General features: G+C 37.8%; 1 pseudogene; it reads left to right on the top strand.

The window, feature by feature from the left end:
* The first annotated feature begins 1778 nt into the window (after window positions 1-1778).
* On the top strand, window positions 1779-16360 carry LOC130684197 (iron-responsive element-binding protein 2-like; annotated as a pseudogene).
* The last annotated feature ends 431 nt before the right edge of the window (window positions 16361-16791 follow it).

Genomic DNA, 16791 nt, shown 5'->3' with positions numbered 1-16791 from the left:
GGTTTCTGTTGAGAAGTCTGATGATAGCCTCATGAGTTTTCCTTTATAGGTGATCTTTTTCTTCTCTCTAGCTGCCTTCAAAACTCTGTCCTTGTCCTTGTTCTTTGCCATTTTAATTATTATGTGTCTTGGTGTTGTCCTCCTTGGGTCCTTTCTGTTGGGAGTTCTGTGTATTTCCATGGTCTGTTCGATTATTTCCTCCCCCAGTTTTGGGAAGTTTTCAGCAATTATTTGTTCAAAGACACTTTCTATCCCTATTTCTCTCTCTTATTCTTCTGGTACCCCTATAATGCGGATATTGTTCCTTTTGGTTGGTCACACAGTTCTCTTAATATTGTTTCATTCCTGGAGATTCTTTATCTCTCTGTGTCAGCTTCTATGGGTTCCTGTTCTCTGCTTTCTATTCCATCAATGGCCTCTTGCATCTTACCCATTCTGCTTATAAATCCTTCCAGAGTTTGTTTCACTTCTGTAATCTCCTTCTGGACATCTGTAATCTCCCTCCGGACTTCATCCCTTAGCTCTTGTATATTTCTCTGCATCTCTGTCAGCATGTTTATGATTTTTATTTTGAATTCTTTCTCAGGAAGACTGGTTAGGTCTGTCTCCTTCTCATGTGTTGACTCTGTAAACTTTGTCTGCCTCAAATTTTACCTTTTCATTTTGATAGAGACAGTTTGCAGAGCTGGCACGAGTGACGGCTGGAAGAACTTCCCTTCTTGTTGGTTTGTGGCCTTCCTCTCCTGGGAGAACAGTGACCTCTAGTGGCTTGTGCTGGGCAGCTGCATGCAGACGCAGCTTCTGATTCTTGCCCGGCCGCTATGGAGTTTATCTCTGCTGTTGCTGTGGGCATGGCCTGCCTCGGGCAGCTGCTCTGATATGGCGGAGCCGCGTTGGAGGGGAAACGGCCGGGAGGCTGTTTATCTCTGTGAGGGCCCTCTGTCTGACCTGCCCTGCTATACAGGGGTTTAGGGTGCCCGGAGTTCCCTGCTGCAGGTCTAAGTGTCCCAGGACGCTTCCGTCTGGCTGTGTGGTCCCTGTCCCTTTAACACTTCCAAAAAGCACTCGCTTTTCTTTTTCCCTGGGGCACCGGCTGCCGGGACCTACTCACACATCTTACTGTCCTTTTTCCCTAGTATCCAGCACCCCACGCATGCACTGTCTGCGGTCCAGTGCGGATGGCAAGGGCTGGCTGATTAGCAGTCCTGGGCTCCTTCTCCCTCCCTCTCTGACTCCTCTCCTCCCGCTGGGGAGCTAGTTTGAGGGGCGCTCAGGTCCCACTTGGCTGCAGCTTGTATCTTAACCCCTTCGTGAGGTGCTGGGTTCTCGCAGGTATGGATGTAGTCTGGTTGTTTTCCTGTGTCTTCTGGTCTCTCTTTCAGGAAGAGTTGTCTTTGTTGTATTTTCAAACATATATGTGGTTTTGGGAGGAGATTTCTGCTCCTCTACTCACGCCGCCATCTTGGCTTCACCTCTAAAAAAGATTTTGACATCTTAGGAAAAATGATTGATTCCATGTATTGTACCAAAAGATCACAAAGTTAAATTGGGAATTGTACGGTTATCCCAAAGGAAAAGGAATATGCCATTATATTTTTAGAGGAATCAATTCTTTCTTTAAGACATACTGAGAATTAATCTTGCCTTTAGAGCCCTCTGGCTGTATTTTTTCTTAGCAATATTATGATCTATTTTTGATGTTTTAGTTCATAGAAAATTTCAATCTGTTACATACATGTACATTTATTGAATTCTTTTTCTTCTTTGAGGTTCTATTCATGGTCTTCATAGGACTGACTTTCTCTTGGTTTTCACAGTGTATATTGTGGTACCTCATTAATTTGGTGAAAGTAGAAGTTGGTTTGGTATATCTAATCTGTATTGCTCTCATCTTCATGAATTTAAACAAACATCTTTCTCCTAGGCTTGAGTTTCTATATCTTAAGCAGTTTGGATTAAGTGACCACTACCACCTCTGAGATGTTTGGACGTAGTATTGTTCCCAGGTTGAAGGCTGTTTCATTCTTAGTCCCCTCCCTAGTTGCTTCACTGTACCTATCCAAGACCATTTCATAATTTAGAACAGGTGAGTAGCTGTTTGGTTCTTGGTAAAAACTAAGAAAAATGATTTTAGAAGGAATTTTGAAGCCACATCTTAAATGTTATCAAAATGGAATTTACCTATAATTAATGATGCTGTAAATATTTGTGGTGTAAAATTTAATGTGCTGTAGAAATTAGTGATGCTACAGTTGGAATTTGAAGAATTTTTATAGCCAACATGTAATTTTTTATTTAAATACAGTTCATCTGTATATTACTATTTCATCCAATTTACGATGTCATTAATGGATAGACACAACCTTATTTAAAATACTGCTAAGAAAGACTGCCAGCTAACAGACTCACCATTGAGTCTAAGGTATACCCCTATTTCAGAGACATTAAAATGTAAATCTTAGCCATTTTGAGTTTTCAGGCCCTTTTCTGTCCTAACAGTGACATGGGACCACTCTTCTATTGACAGTTTATCTTAAAACACCTGCAAAACCGGAAGGAGTTCCTGTTTCATAAGAACAAGTGGACCTCTTTCCTTCACCGTCACTAGTAAGAGTTAAAAATTAGATTTTGTAGTTTTCAAAGAAACCATGCTTATCTTATTGCTGATTTTGTGTATTTATGTGTGTCCCTTTATTAGCACCTCAGGTAAGTAGAAGTGGCTGGAAAGTTTGTTGAGATTTTTGGAAGTGGAGTTTCACAATTATCTATAGTGGATCAAACTACAATAGCAAATATGTGTCCAGAATATGGTGCTATCCTCAGCTTTTTCCCTGTTGACAATGTGACTTTAAAACATTTAGAACATACAGGTAAGAAGCAAGATCATTTAGGATAAACTTGTTACATTTCCAGTGTGTGTCTCTGAAATATTCTATAGTAAGTCACTATTCTTGTACATGTTATTTAGTTATTCATGAAATTGTCTTATTTTAAAAGAATGCATAAAATGCATATTAAACTTCCCAGATTCTGGTCTGTTCCTGGTTCCCTGGGGCCCATTTACGGCAACGTAAAGGGATTATCTATACTGCCTACCTTCAGCTTTGTTTTTCCCCATAATGATGGAGACCTCCATTCTGCTTAGGGATCAGAGGTTGCAGTTTAATGGGAGTCAAGCTTGAGAATATTCTCCTCTGTTCTTTTAGCAGGAATAGGTGGTCACCAGACAAAGAGTTTGGGACCCAGTGCTCTGACAGTAAGAAGCACGTGATTTGGTGAAAAGCAGCACAGGGTTACAAGTTCTGAATCTTCTGTAGCCTGGTAAGCTAGGAGTTTTTACCACTCTTATGTTGAGTAGTTTATGTATTATAAGAAGTACCTGAAAACCCACAATGTGTTGATACTACATAAGGCCCCTTGTTTTTAAAAAGCAGGACCTCTTTTCTTATTTTGATCCACTTCCTCTTTTTTTTAAGTAAAAACAGTTTTGTTTTTTTATTGAAGCATAGTTGCTATAAAGTCTTATATTGGTTTCAGGTATACAACACAGTGATTCAACACTTACATACATCATTAAATGCTCACCCCAGAACTGTTGACTATATGCTGTACTTTCATGTCTGTGACTAATTTATATTATGATTGAGATTTTGTGACTCTCTGTTTCACCCACCAACCCCAATTCCTCCCCCATGGTAACCACCAGTGACTTCTCAGTGTCTATCAGCCTATTGTCTGTTTTTTTCATTTTGTTTTGTTTTGTTTTTAAATTGCCCCTCTTCCTCTTTTAAAGAGATCATTGCTGAACTCCTAATCTCTAATCATACATATATTTGGGGAATATATTCTAGTATTTTTCATTTTGGGAGAAGATTATTATAAGTCACATGGCAAAATGAATAATTCATTTGGATTCTTGGAGAGGGAATAGTCCTCATAAAATGCTGAGATTTCTTCTAGCTGGATTTTGATGGGTGGCTTCTACATGGGTCTGGGCTTTCTCATGTGGTGGCTTTAGGAATCCAGTGGTCCGAGGGCACAGAGACAGCCAGCCTTCTGGAAATCACACTGCTTTGGTGCAGGGGGAACACAGACCCCACCCCTTGCTGGAGGAATGTTACTGTTACATTGTGAGAAGAACTTATAACTTGGAGGATGTGTTCTGTGACAATCCTGCAGAAAGACCATCTGCATAAGTCACTTTACTTCTCATCAGGCTTACAGACAACCACCCCAATGTTCAATTGGAAACTTTTAATATCAACATCTAAATTCTTTAATTTCTGCTTTTTCTCTGTAAAACTGTTCTTAACTTTCACTTTATTCTTTCATTTTAACTATTAATATTGTTTATTGTTTACGGAAAGTGATGGATTTCTTCCTTCATGGTGGATAGTAATTTATTATGTTCGGTTTTATTACTGGTTTTTCTTTTGCAAATAATATTTTTTGCGAGTCTTATAGAAGTTGCTCAGTATTTATCATCAGTGATTAACTTTTAAGTGAGGGCTGGCAGGTGTTTTTAGCAAGTAGTGTTTTCATGAAGGGTAAACTTTACTCTTGAGAATAATATCAAATATTAATTTGGAAAGAAATCTATTCTGAGTATTATGTAATCTGGAATATTTGTTTCTTGCTCATCATTGGAACGCAGAACCCTACCCCCAAAGATTTCACAATTCCTTACTTGATTTTTGTTATTAATCTTCTTTTTAGGTTTTGACAAAGACAAACTCAAGTCAATTGAAGCATACCTTAAAGCTGTGAAATTGTTTAGCAATAACCAGAATAATTCAGGAACGCCTGAGTACTCCCAAGTATATACAGAATAACCCAAGTAGTAGTGAAGAGTGTAAATTCTGGAGCCTAACCACCTGGGTTTGAATCCCAGCCCTAAAATTTCTTAGTTTTGTAACCTTGGGCACTTTATTTAGCCTTTCTGCCTCAGTTTCCCCATCTCTAAGATAGGAAGATCCTATCTAACTCAGGATTCTTTAAAGATCAAACGCAAATTCATTAGAACAGCCTCAGGCACATAGTAAGTGCTCAATAAATTTTAGCCATTATTACTATTTAACAAGCTAATGGGTATGTGAGTCTCATTTTATTAATTAATTTTACATAGATTTCTATTACAGTGAATTTTTCAACTTTTTATGGGGTCTAAATTTTTATTATTTAAAGTACAAAATTGACTCTTAATTTAGCACTCTAATTTTTTTCTACTTCATGATCACTATAATATCCTCCCAAAATACCAGTTTTGATGATGTCTGCATCTGGTTAATGTCTATATTTTGTGAAAATCCACAATTATGAAAGGGATATCCAGTTATGCAGTCTTAAATGTTAAATATATTTTACAATCTAAGCAAACGTTTGTAATCTGTTGAGGATTTGTGTTTATATTGAAGTAGGTAGTATTCACTTTCAGGAGTCTTAATTTTAATAACATTCATTTTCTAGTAGTGTGTCAAGGATCTAAATAAACAAGAGGATGTTATCATAGGTGTGGTTAACTGTTAGCTATATTTTCTGTGGGGGGTGGGAATCCATTTTCTCACCCAGCTGTATTGTTCTTGATAGCATGTATCCCTCCTTGAAATCTTAATTTGTGTACTGGTTTGTCTGTCTTTCCAAATGGAAGGTACACATAGGCTCCATTAGGACAGGAACTTGTGTCTGCACTATTTATTTTTATTTATTTTTATTTTTTGCATTGCATCTTCAGCTCCTAGAACACTGACTGGCACACAGTAGATATTCAGGAAACATGTTAGGCAAATAGGTGAATACATTACTGGCATATTGAAGGCTAGTATAGGATCCGTAGGTATTGAATTGGTGTAAATTTGCTTTGGTCGGGTCTTCTAACTTCTGTGAGGATTTTCTGGTCCACTTCACCACTGTTTATTGACTCTAGTGCTTTGTCCACATTAAAAAACAAAGAAGGGAAGAAAGAATTGTAGGAAAGAGTAAGAAAAAGTAAGTAGAAACGTGGTAGTGGTAAAATAAAATGGAATACATTTGCTTATTAAAAACCTGACCATATTAAGAAATAAAGCTATAACCCATCAAGAAATTGATTTCAAGAGAAACTCATGAATCCCACTTTTAAACACAAAGACTACGATCACCTGGAGCCGAGAAATGAAGGCATAAGAAAAGCAGGTTTGTGGTCAAGGTCATTCAGAACAAGCGGGGTTGTAGAGGAATCATGAAGGTCTCAATGAAGGGAAACTTAATTTGCACATACGCTGGATAAGTGGATGACAGGAAGTGATAGAAATACCAGAGAAATTAATAGAAACTTAGGTGGAAGGTGGGGCTTCTAAAAAAATAATTTTTTGAACCAAGGAATAAAAGTGTGACCTGCAGGAGCCTGCCTGGCCAGCTAGACACTGAGGAACCAGCAAATGAAAAACCCTTTCTCTGTTGTGTCCCTCCAGCACCATCTACCGACTGGCCGTGAAAGGGTAAATGCTCACGAGCCCAACTCCACTGTCACAGAACAGGCAAAGAAGGGAGAATTTAGAGCTCAGAGGCCAAAGTTGATAGTCACCACAGGCATCCACTGTACAAGAGACATCTGTGAAGACAGTGTTTATCATCTTCCTGGGAAAAAAAAACATTTGGGGAACAGAAAATTTTTTACAGACTATTCAATTGATGTTGGACAGTGTGTGCATTGTTCTGCTAGTCTTCTAGCAGTTTTTGTCATGTTTCATAAATGGGGTTGTTAAAAAAATCTGTATTTCTGGGGTTGAATGTCAGAATGAATACGTAACTCAGTGTGCTTCAGAAATTAGTCCTTAAGTTAGAATCTTTACTTAAAGTTCTAAATCCTTTCCCTTTTCTCCATGATCTAGGTGATCCAGATTAATCTGAATTCAATAGTTCCATCTGTCAGTGGTCCAAAAAGACCTCAGGATAGAGTTGCTGTGACAGAAATGAAAAGTGATTTCCAAGCTTGCTTAAATGAAAAGGTAGATCACTCTATTGATATCCTTGTCAGTGCACTTTGTGTTGAATAAGTAATATAGAACTAGCCAGGTGACCCATAAAGTCAATCTGCTGTGTTTTTTTGTTACAGCACACACCATCAGCCCCATTTTTCCTTCTGACCAAAGTATAGATCAGTCGTTTACCCAGGTCCACTGTGAGGAGCAGAGGTTGACTGTCTCTCTTTAAGTTAAAATTTAAATTAATTAAAATTTGGGTTTCTTAGTCACAGTGGCCTCATTTCAGGTGCTGGATAGTTACTTGTGGTTAACACTTTTGTGTTGGACAGCATAGATACTAAATATTCACATCATCACAGAAAAATTCTGTTGAATAGCACTGTTCTAGACTTTTGTGACTTCCCAGAATAGGAGAAAAACACTACTGTGTAACTAATTATTCTCAAAATCTGGTAACAAGTGACCTCTTTGACTTGGGGGTTTATACAGAATTTCTGAGAATCATGGCTTCAATCTTGCCACTTTCTCTATTCTGAGAACTAGTAGCTGGCTTTCAGAGCCTTCCTTTCTTAAAATTTCTTTGTGTGTGTGTGTGTGTGTGTGTGTGTGTGTGTGTGAGAGAGAGAGAGAGAGGAACAAAATGGTGTGTTGAATTCCCATGTACTTCACTTCAACAATTAACTCATTGGCAGTCTTGCTTCATCTATTTTATACACATAGGTTCACAGGCTCATTTTGAAGCAGATCTTCAGGGCCATTGTTAACAAAGAAAATTTGTACATCTCTTGAGTATTACCTGAACAGCAGTGAGCAGAGAACAATAAAGCCAAGGTATACCTGCATTCTGGGTAGTTGGCTGTACCTAGTAATTCTTATTGTGACTACTCAAATTCATATTTTAGCTGAATCTTAACTACTAAAGGTCATGAATCTTTAGCAACACTCACAAATAATCAGAACTTCCAGTGTCACATCATCATATGTCAAGGATCTGCTGTATTTTCTGCCAGTCTTTTTTCCTATTTGTATCCAGAATGCATAGTTTATATTTATGTGCAAATTTACATAGGTTGGATTTAAAGGCTTCCAAATTGCTGCCGAAAAGCAGAATGATGCCTTCACTATTTGCTATGAATAGGTGTCTATCAGCTGTCCCATGAGTCTGTCGTCGTCGCTGCAGTTACCAGTTGCATCAATAACTGCAATCCATCTGTCATGCTCTCTGCAGGTAGGTTGTGTTTTATGGCCATACATAGTCTTTTCCTAAATTAGTTTTTACTTTTCTGTTATGTGGTTTTTCTATATCACACGTGAGTATCAGTGTCTGTGTCTGAGAAACTTCATGAGATTTTTAGGTCTTCAACATTAGGTCTCAAGGAGACTAGGTTTGATTTATGTTACTAATTTTGTTTTTATTACATGGGAGGTAAATTTTTAAAAAATCATAACTTGCATGTCTATTAGTTTTAGGTTGTATCTGCTGCTTCTGGTAATTTAGAAGTATAATAATCGAATCCTTTGATAATCTATGTGAAGTTTCCATAGTAGTGTGCCATAGTCCATTGAGAGTAAAAGTTGATTGGTAAGGATTGTAAATGAAATCAGTTGTATGCACATAGAACCACTCATTGTTAAAAGTCATGTGTAATACATGCTGAATTATTATTTATTATGACTGGAATTTTAAAAGGCTCACTATGCGTTGGTTACTGTGTGCATTATATTACTACATATCGTCCTTTGGTCCATTTATGCGCATGCCACATCAGGCTGCACGTGAACAATTTACAATGTAAAGCTAGTGTATCTGCTGCAACTTGTGGTTTGTTTCAAATGAAAAAAATAAAGAGCATAGAGTGGACAAAATAATGACAGTAAATTCATGAGTGTGGACTTTTACCCTGACAAGAGATGGAGATTGGCTTGTTAAATAAATACTTTCTCGCTTCCCCCTTTAATGTGAGGAAGGAGGGAGAGACATCACCGTAATGAATCATTGTTCACTGTGCAGGTCTTTTGGCTAAAAAAGCTGTTCAAGCTGGTCTGCATGTTAAACCTTACATCAGAATGAGTTTATCTCCAGGCAGTGGGATGGTTACACATTACCTCAGTTCCAGTGGAGTATTGCATTCCTTAGTAAACTCGGGTAAGTAAGTGATAGTTACACCTCTTTACACTGACATTGGTACTCAGCAGTGATGGAAGCTGCTTCCTAGAACCCTTCATAGTCAAGAAGTTAGAAAAATTGTGCTCTAGCTTACTTGTTACCTCACCATTGTCACACATATTTGAGGCCCTGTCACTCACAGGTAAGATTGGTTATAGTCAGTGAACACAGCAGCAGTGTGCTGGCTGCAGAAGTAGGAAATGTGGATTCGAGTTTAAGGATGGAAAGACAAAATGGACAAGTAAAACCAAGTAGCAGTGGCCGGCCATATATGCCATGGTACCATGTAGAGTGTAATTTCCATGAGTTGGGAAGACAGGAAGAGTGAACTCTTACAGGTTGTTTTATTAACTGAGTAAATTGTCTTGATTGGGGCTTGTGATGTGCTGGGGTCTATTAAATAAGCACAGGTGAAGTTGTCCCTGAACTGTGGGGAAAATACGTTTACATTTCTTACATAATCAGAAAAATAAATTGTGGCTAGCTATATTCAGTGTCTATTTTGGAACATACCCTACATAAGTAGTCAATTCCTTTGCAAGAGAGATACATTTTAGATTTTCTTTTTGCTTTTAGAAGGGCAGCTGGAGGTAATTTTGAGGATTTTACCTACAGTTTTTTAGTTATATCATCTTGGGATTTTTGTCAGGGACTTTTTTTGGTTAAGAATGGGAAGATTTGTTCCTGTCAGAGGACCCAACTCCAGTGCCTCTTTGGTGAGCTTTGGTCAGCTTGTTAAAGCCAGGCTGTCTTGAGGCTTTGTAGTTTAAACCCTCAGGCAGAAGTACAGCATCAGTTTTTTGAGTGCTTATGTTATGTTCCTAGCAAGTAGTAGCTGAGGAGTTTTCTTGTGTAGTGTGATTGGCTCTCTGCAGAGTTAGTTACCAATCCTGACTAGGGCTTGTCCTAAGCATCAGGACTTCAATGGTTGGCATCCAGTGCAGGCTGCATGCCCGAGAGGGAGAGTCAGGCTTGGTTGCTCAGAAACCGGAGTAGACATGCCGATGAAGGTTGATCCATCTGTCATGAATATTCTCTTCAGTGATCTTATTACAAAGGTGGAAATAAGAGATAAGGCTTGTCGTGTCTTCACAAATGCTGTGACGTTCTGTCCAGTCATATTTCTGTTTTGAAATGCAGATTTGAAATAGTTGGCTATGGATGTTCAGCATGTGTGGGAAACACAGCACCCTTATCGGAAGCCATTTTAAATGCAGTCAAACAGGTAAAATGTGTCACTCAATAAGATAACGAACTCTGTTTTATTAATAAATTACAGAAAATGTATATTGACATTTGTATTTCTGTAGACCTATATATATTCTGTGGGAATAGTAACCTGTCAATCTTAAAATGATTCTCAAAGAATAACACCAGGAATTAGTTTATTTACAGTTTTGATAGTTCTGTAATAATTGGTAGAATATGTTTTGGTTATCTTGTCCTCAGAAGTACAATATTTGAGATTGTTTATGTATATATAATTATCCAAATTTGTACCATCTCTAGAATATATATTGTTTGTGTGTGTTTTTCTTCAGGGTGATTTGGTTACCTGTGGAGTTTTATCTGGAAACAAAAATTTTGAAGGTCGTCTTTGTGATTGTGTCCATGCCAACTATCTTGCCTCTCCACCCTTGGGTGGCTTATGCCATAGCAGGTACAGTGAATATAGATTTCCAGACCGAGCCTTTAGGTATCTCTTCCTTTATCTGCATACATATGTCCCTGCGCACACTTTTTTCCCAGAGGCTGTTATATTTTTGAAATGTTTCTTAGATCAGCCATTCTTTGATCATTTCAGGACCTCTTGGTGTAATGCATCGTCATTCATTTCAGTGTTTATATGAAGAAAGTAAAATGGGCATAGTTGCTTCCTTCAGCTGCTTATGCCTAAAGCAGTCTGCTGTTGAGTAATTTACTTAGTTTGTATGATAATTCCTTTGGCGATGTGAATGTCTTGAATCTCATACTAAAATATTTTAAACAGGTACTGACACTACTGGCAAGAACATTTACCTACAAAATATTTGGCCTCCTCGAGAAGAAGTTCATCAGATAGAGGAAGAGCATGTTATATTGTCCATGTTTAAAACATGAAAAGAGGAAATAGAGGTAAGAGTCTCATTTCTTCAGCAGTTCAGTGAAGTGTCGATGTTTTCTTTATTTCACACATCCTGCTTTCTGAATAGAATAAAATTTTAGATTACATTATTTTGAACACATACGTTTTAATGAGTGATAGTCATTTTGTATCTGGAAATCTCTAGTATCTGAGAGAATAGCTTAGAGTAACAGAATTGATTTATTTTTTTACCTATTAGAAATATGTAGCAAGCATTTACATTTGGCATCTTGAATATGGGCACACTTCATATAAACTGCTCTGTTAGCCCACTCAGATGGTTCAGATTTCAAAAGAAAGATGGTGCAATGAGTCTGTCTCACCCATGCCTGGCCTCCTGCTTCACCTCCTCAGAGGCAACCAGTGCTTGTCAGTTTTTTAAGCATCGTCCCAGGGATGTCTTTTACACCTACAAGTAAATACATATAGTCACACTTTTTTTTAATAATGGAAAATATAAATATGAGGGCACAAAAAGTGTTTATTCACTTAACAAATATTTACTGAATCTCTGCTGTGTGCCAGGCACTCTTCTAGGTATGCGGATTTCATCAGTTAACAAAACCCAACATTCTCATGGGGAGAGGAAGGCAGTGAACCATTAGCAGAATAACTAGGTAGATTACATATTATGCTAAAAAGTGGTAAGTGGTAATGAAAAAATATATATGATCAGGGTAAAAAGAACCAATTGTGCAAAATTTGGGGAGTAGATTGTAATTTTATATAGAGTGGTTGAAAATATGACATTTGAGCAAAACTTTGAAAGATGTGAATAAGTTAGCCATATATCTGGACAAAGAAGAGGGCTGCCCGGTGGAGAAATCAGGGTAAAGGCCTCAAGGAGGGCAGTGTGGCTAGAGCATGGGAAATAAGGATAGTGGTAGGAAACGATGTCAGAAATGGAGGTCCCAGTACATAGGGAACTTTAGACCAATGTTAAAATGTAGTCTTGTACTCTGAGTGAAGTGACACGGGGAGTGGGAGCCATGGGAAGGTTTCGAACAGAGGAGTGTCATACTCAAAAGGGTTGCTCTTTGTATTGAGACTTTCTTTGGGGTGAAGGTTGGGTAGAAGCAGGAAGACCAGTGACAGCAGAATCCAGAGGGAAAGGCGATGATGGCTGGACTGCTGGGGTGGTGGTGCAGGTGGCAAGGGTTATAAGTGTAGTTTGAAAATATCACACTGTGATGTGGGACGTGCATTGAAAGAAGTAGCGGTTTTTGTCCATGACGATATTCTGAAGATCAACAGCAATACCCACACACAATCTCTCTTTAGCAACTTGTGTAGATATTTTTAAGTTTTTTAGATTTTTGGAGTCTACAAATTTTGACATTCAGTTTCTATTGAAACTTAACTCACAGGGTAGTGCTCCTAAAAATCCGGTGTGTTGGAATTTGATGAGCAAATCTTTATTGATTCCATCCAAAATGTCATGATTTTATAGAATGTGCTGTCAGCTTTATTTCTAAATCAGTAAGACCTATTTTTTTCATTTTAACATAAATACTTTATTCCCTTGATCATTTATATAAGCCTCTTTTTATGACTCCCATTTTATCTTTCTTTTAATTCACCAACCAAAACCATATTCACAGATGGGAAATAAGCAGTGGGATTCCTTAGAAGCACCATATTCACTCTTGTTTCCATGGGACTTGAAGTTTACTTCTATCAGATGTCCTTCATTTTTTGATAAGCTTGTTAAGTACTGTTTTATCACTGTTTCATCTTTTTAATGTTGTTATAACTAAAAAAACTCATGAAGAGTTAAATGCCTTTAACTTTTTACCTTTTAGACCAAAGAGCCAGTTTCACTGCTGTCTATTGAAAATGCCCACGTCCTACTGCATCTGGGAGACTGTGTCACCACAGACCATATATCGCCCGCTGGAAGCATTGCGAGGAGTAGTGCTGCTGTTAAATACTTGGCCAGTAGAGGGTATGTGTGCCTGGTGTTCAGATGCTTTTATTTTGTCTCCTTTCTTACTGATTGAGAGGCTTCTGGTCAAGTTCGTTCCTCCAGGAAGTACCTGCTGTCACAGGTGTCTGCTTGCCATGGTGACTTACGCAGTAACTGGAGTACCTGTTGTACCTGATTTTGCTTATGTTTTTAGAAACTGAAATGGCTGTTTTAAATTGCACCCCTAATAGAGGGGTAGCCAAAATAAACAACTGATTGGAAGCAAGACTTCTCTTTTCAATTTTTCTTTGTTGAAAAGACATCATGGTTTGACCTGTCAAATTACCCTAACCACCCTCCCCTAGTTAGAAATTTAAATGTGTCTTTTGTGGACTATAAGATGCATGTGCATGAAGCTAGGCTTGATCTGTGTCAAATGGAAAGACAGTGAATTCCTGCTTTTTGAGTCTAAAATTTTACATAAATCAATGAATGTAAAGATCGTTTATAGAGGAGATAACAATCTGAAACTAGAAACACATTATTTCATTTCTCTGTGCATGGTAATGCTCTCTGGTGTCACAGAGCCATCCTGACACCACAGACAGGTTTGCTGAAGGTGGGACATGCTGCCCGATCAACCTTGGTGTTTGTGCTGCTTGAATGACAAGACTTTGCAGTGAAATCTCATACACAGACCATGTCATGTGGCTTGGTTTGTCATGTAGTAAACCTGAAAACTCTTACTGTAGTTTCAGCAGTGCTGTCGTGAATTTTGTGTTTGAACTTACTTTCCAGTTAACTGTAGTTTGGTGTGAATTAAAGTACTTTGGTAGAAATTACTAATAGCAGCTGCCTTTGGTAAAACTTCACGAAGATGAATCAGTTTGTTACCCACTTAGCTTTTATATACAGTGTTGAGAAATAAGGTAAATTTTCTTTTTCCCAGATATTTGTTGGTTGTGATTTCCATCTTGGTCGTAATTGTGACATTGCTGCCAACCCTCAAAAAAAAGGAGCCACCACTTTCCAAGATACAGTTTTTATATTTATTGTAATTTCAGATCTTAGAATATTTAATCCAGTACTTCTCATAAATCAGAATTTTTTTAAATAGACATATGAACCATCCCCCACCCCCACCTCCATTATAAAAACATTTAAGTGTACAAATTTAGAATATTTATTGCCTTTACATAAAAGGCCGAACAGACACTTAGCTGTTGTTGAGATGCTTAGCTGTTTCTGTCCTGGTGACCAGTCCAGCCCGTTAACACCCAGATTATGGTGTCTGAATGCCATAGCACTGTACAGGTATCTCAGCTTTCCAGAAGCTCAAGTCACACCACTTTGTTTTCACAAAAGACCTACATTGGTGTGGTAACAGCTTTTTTCGTGGAAGTGAAAATCCTCTTTGGACTTCTTTCCATTAGCAAAAAGGCAAGTGCTAGTGTAGGTCTATGGCAAAAGTGGAGGGATGTGACCCTCCAGAAATCAGGAGATGCCCTGCACTGGATGCTGTTTTGGTTTATGAATGGTTATGTTGGAACATTCTCTTCCAGATAGGAGGGGAAACCCGTACAAACAACCAGTGCTTCTTGGAGAGATGATTGATTCCAAATTTGGGTCTAGAAAATGTCTATATTTTTCCCAGTGAGAAATAGCTGCCAGAAACTACAGGGCTTCTGTGAAAAGGTCTCAGGAACCAATTTGAACCTGCCACTGCTTAAAGATGGGACATGCTGAGCATCAGTAAAAAATACTAACTGGAATGGATTAAATCATGCATTTTAGTCTCTGAGTTTATAATAATACTGAAAGAAAAAAACAGACCAACTTACCTCTGGAAGTTGGTAGGGAACCATCTGATTACTTAACAGTCATAGATTTGTAAACAGTCTTTACCATGTGGAATGAATTTCAGTATAACCTAATCATTGATGAAGGACATTTGTCTTTATAGAAGTTATCCAGCTAAAAGTTGGAGGAGGAGTGATGAGTATCACTGTTGTGTAATCCCTAATGAAAGATTTAATCTGGACAGTGATGATAGTCCCTGGTAACATTCCAGAAAGAGACAACTGGGTATCATGTGCCTCCAATGGATGTTTGACCTATGAGGCCTGTTACACAAATTAACATTAAAACCCAAATATTATCAAGCCATTGGATCTGACATCTTGTTTACAGGAAATAAAGTGACAGAGGATTGGGAATGACACCGTGGGAATGCAGTTAGCACAGTATAAATGCAGGAAACTACAACCAGTGACCTGTTTCCTTCAGAAAAAGTACAAGAGGGGCAAGAAGGGAAAGCAGATGTGAAGATTAAGAGATTGACTGAATGAATATATGAAGCATATTTGGACCCTGCCTGATTTGAACAAACCAACAACAAATGAATCATGGGGAAAATCAGGGACATTTGAATATTGACTGGCTCTCTGATATTAAGAAACTGTGGGGGCTTTTTTTGGTATCAGGATAGTATTTTACGAGTCCGAATCTTTTAGAGGAACATACTGAAATAGATACAACTAAAATGTGTTTTCCTCAAAATAATGTAATAGGGGATAATTACGGAAGAAACAGAGTCCATGATTTGATTATTACAATGTGATGAGAGGCACCTGCTTGTTGATTCACTGTTCTGTTTGCCCTACTTTTGTACATACTTGATATTATCCATAATAAAAAATGTTTTGAGTAAGTTTTACAATTCAGTAGTACATGATTATTTTCCACCTGAAATTAAATTACTTACATAATTTTCCTGTAGCCTTACCCCTCATGAATTCAGCTCTTACAGAGCCCGAAGAGGTAATGATGCTGTAATGACAAGAGGAACTTTTGCAAATATCAAGCTTTTTAATAAGTTTCTTGGAAAACCAGCTCCCAAAACAATTCATTTTCCATCAGGACAGATAGTCAGTATATATACAAAGTATTTAAGCAGTTGCCAACTATATCAAAATTTTTGTTAATGATTTTTGTGTTTGTTTGACTCTATAGCTAGATGTGTTTGAGGCTGCTGAGCTGTACCAGAAAGAAGGATCCCACTGATTGTTTCAGCAGGAAAGAAATATGGGTCAGGAAATTCAAGGGACTGGGCCACCAAAGGACTGTTTTTGCTGATATCAATTCTTAAATTTTATCTTACTAAACTTCAAAGAGTTTTAAATGTTTCCTTTTGGCGGTAACATCCTGTGAAAGTTTATTTTCCTCATTTGGATTTTTTGTACTTATTTGAATATCATATTTTTGTTTTTTTTGTGATCTTATATAATATTTTGTACTAATCTAGCTTCACTTTAATACTCTGTGTTTGATTAAATCTAGGTCACTCTTTTCTTATTTGAGGAAATCATATGTTAGAAGGAAAGAAGATTCTGTCCTGCTTGATAATAAAAATTACTTGTGTACAGTGGTAGTTTACTTAACCCCTTTTGTCTGATTTGCTCCATCAGGGGTTAACAGACTCAGTGATAGTAGGCTACATTTTCCTTTTTATTCCTAGAACAGGTGAAGATGGTGACAGGTCATCTGCCCCAAGACATTTCTCCTGAGACTCTTTATTGGAGAGCAAATAGGGGTCCACTGGAGAGAGAAGTCATAGGACTTGTAGTTTCTG

Source organism: Manis pentadactyla, chromosome 6 (genome assembly GCF_030020395.1).
Source record: "Manis pentadactyla isolate mManPen7 chromosome 6, mManPen7.hap1, whole genome shotgun sequence".
Lineage (NCBI taxonomy): Eukaryota > Metazoa > Chordata > Mammalia > Pholidota > Manidae > Manis > Manis pentadactyla.
This window is presented reverse-complemented; position numbering and strand designations above follow the sequence as displayed.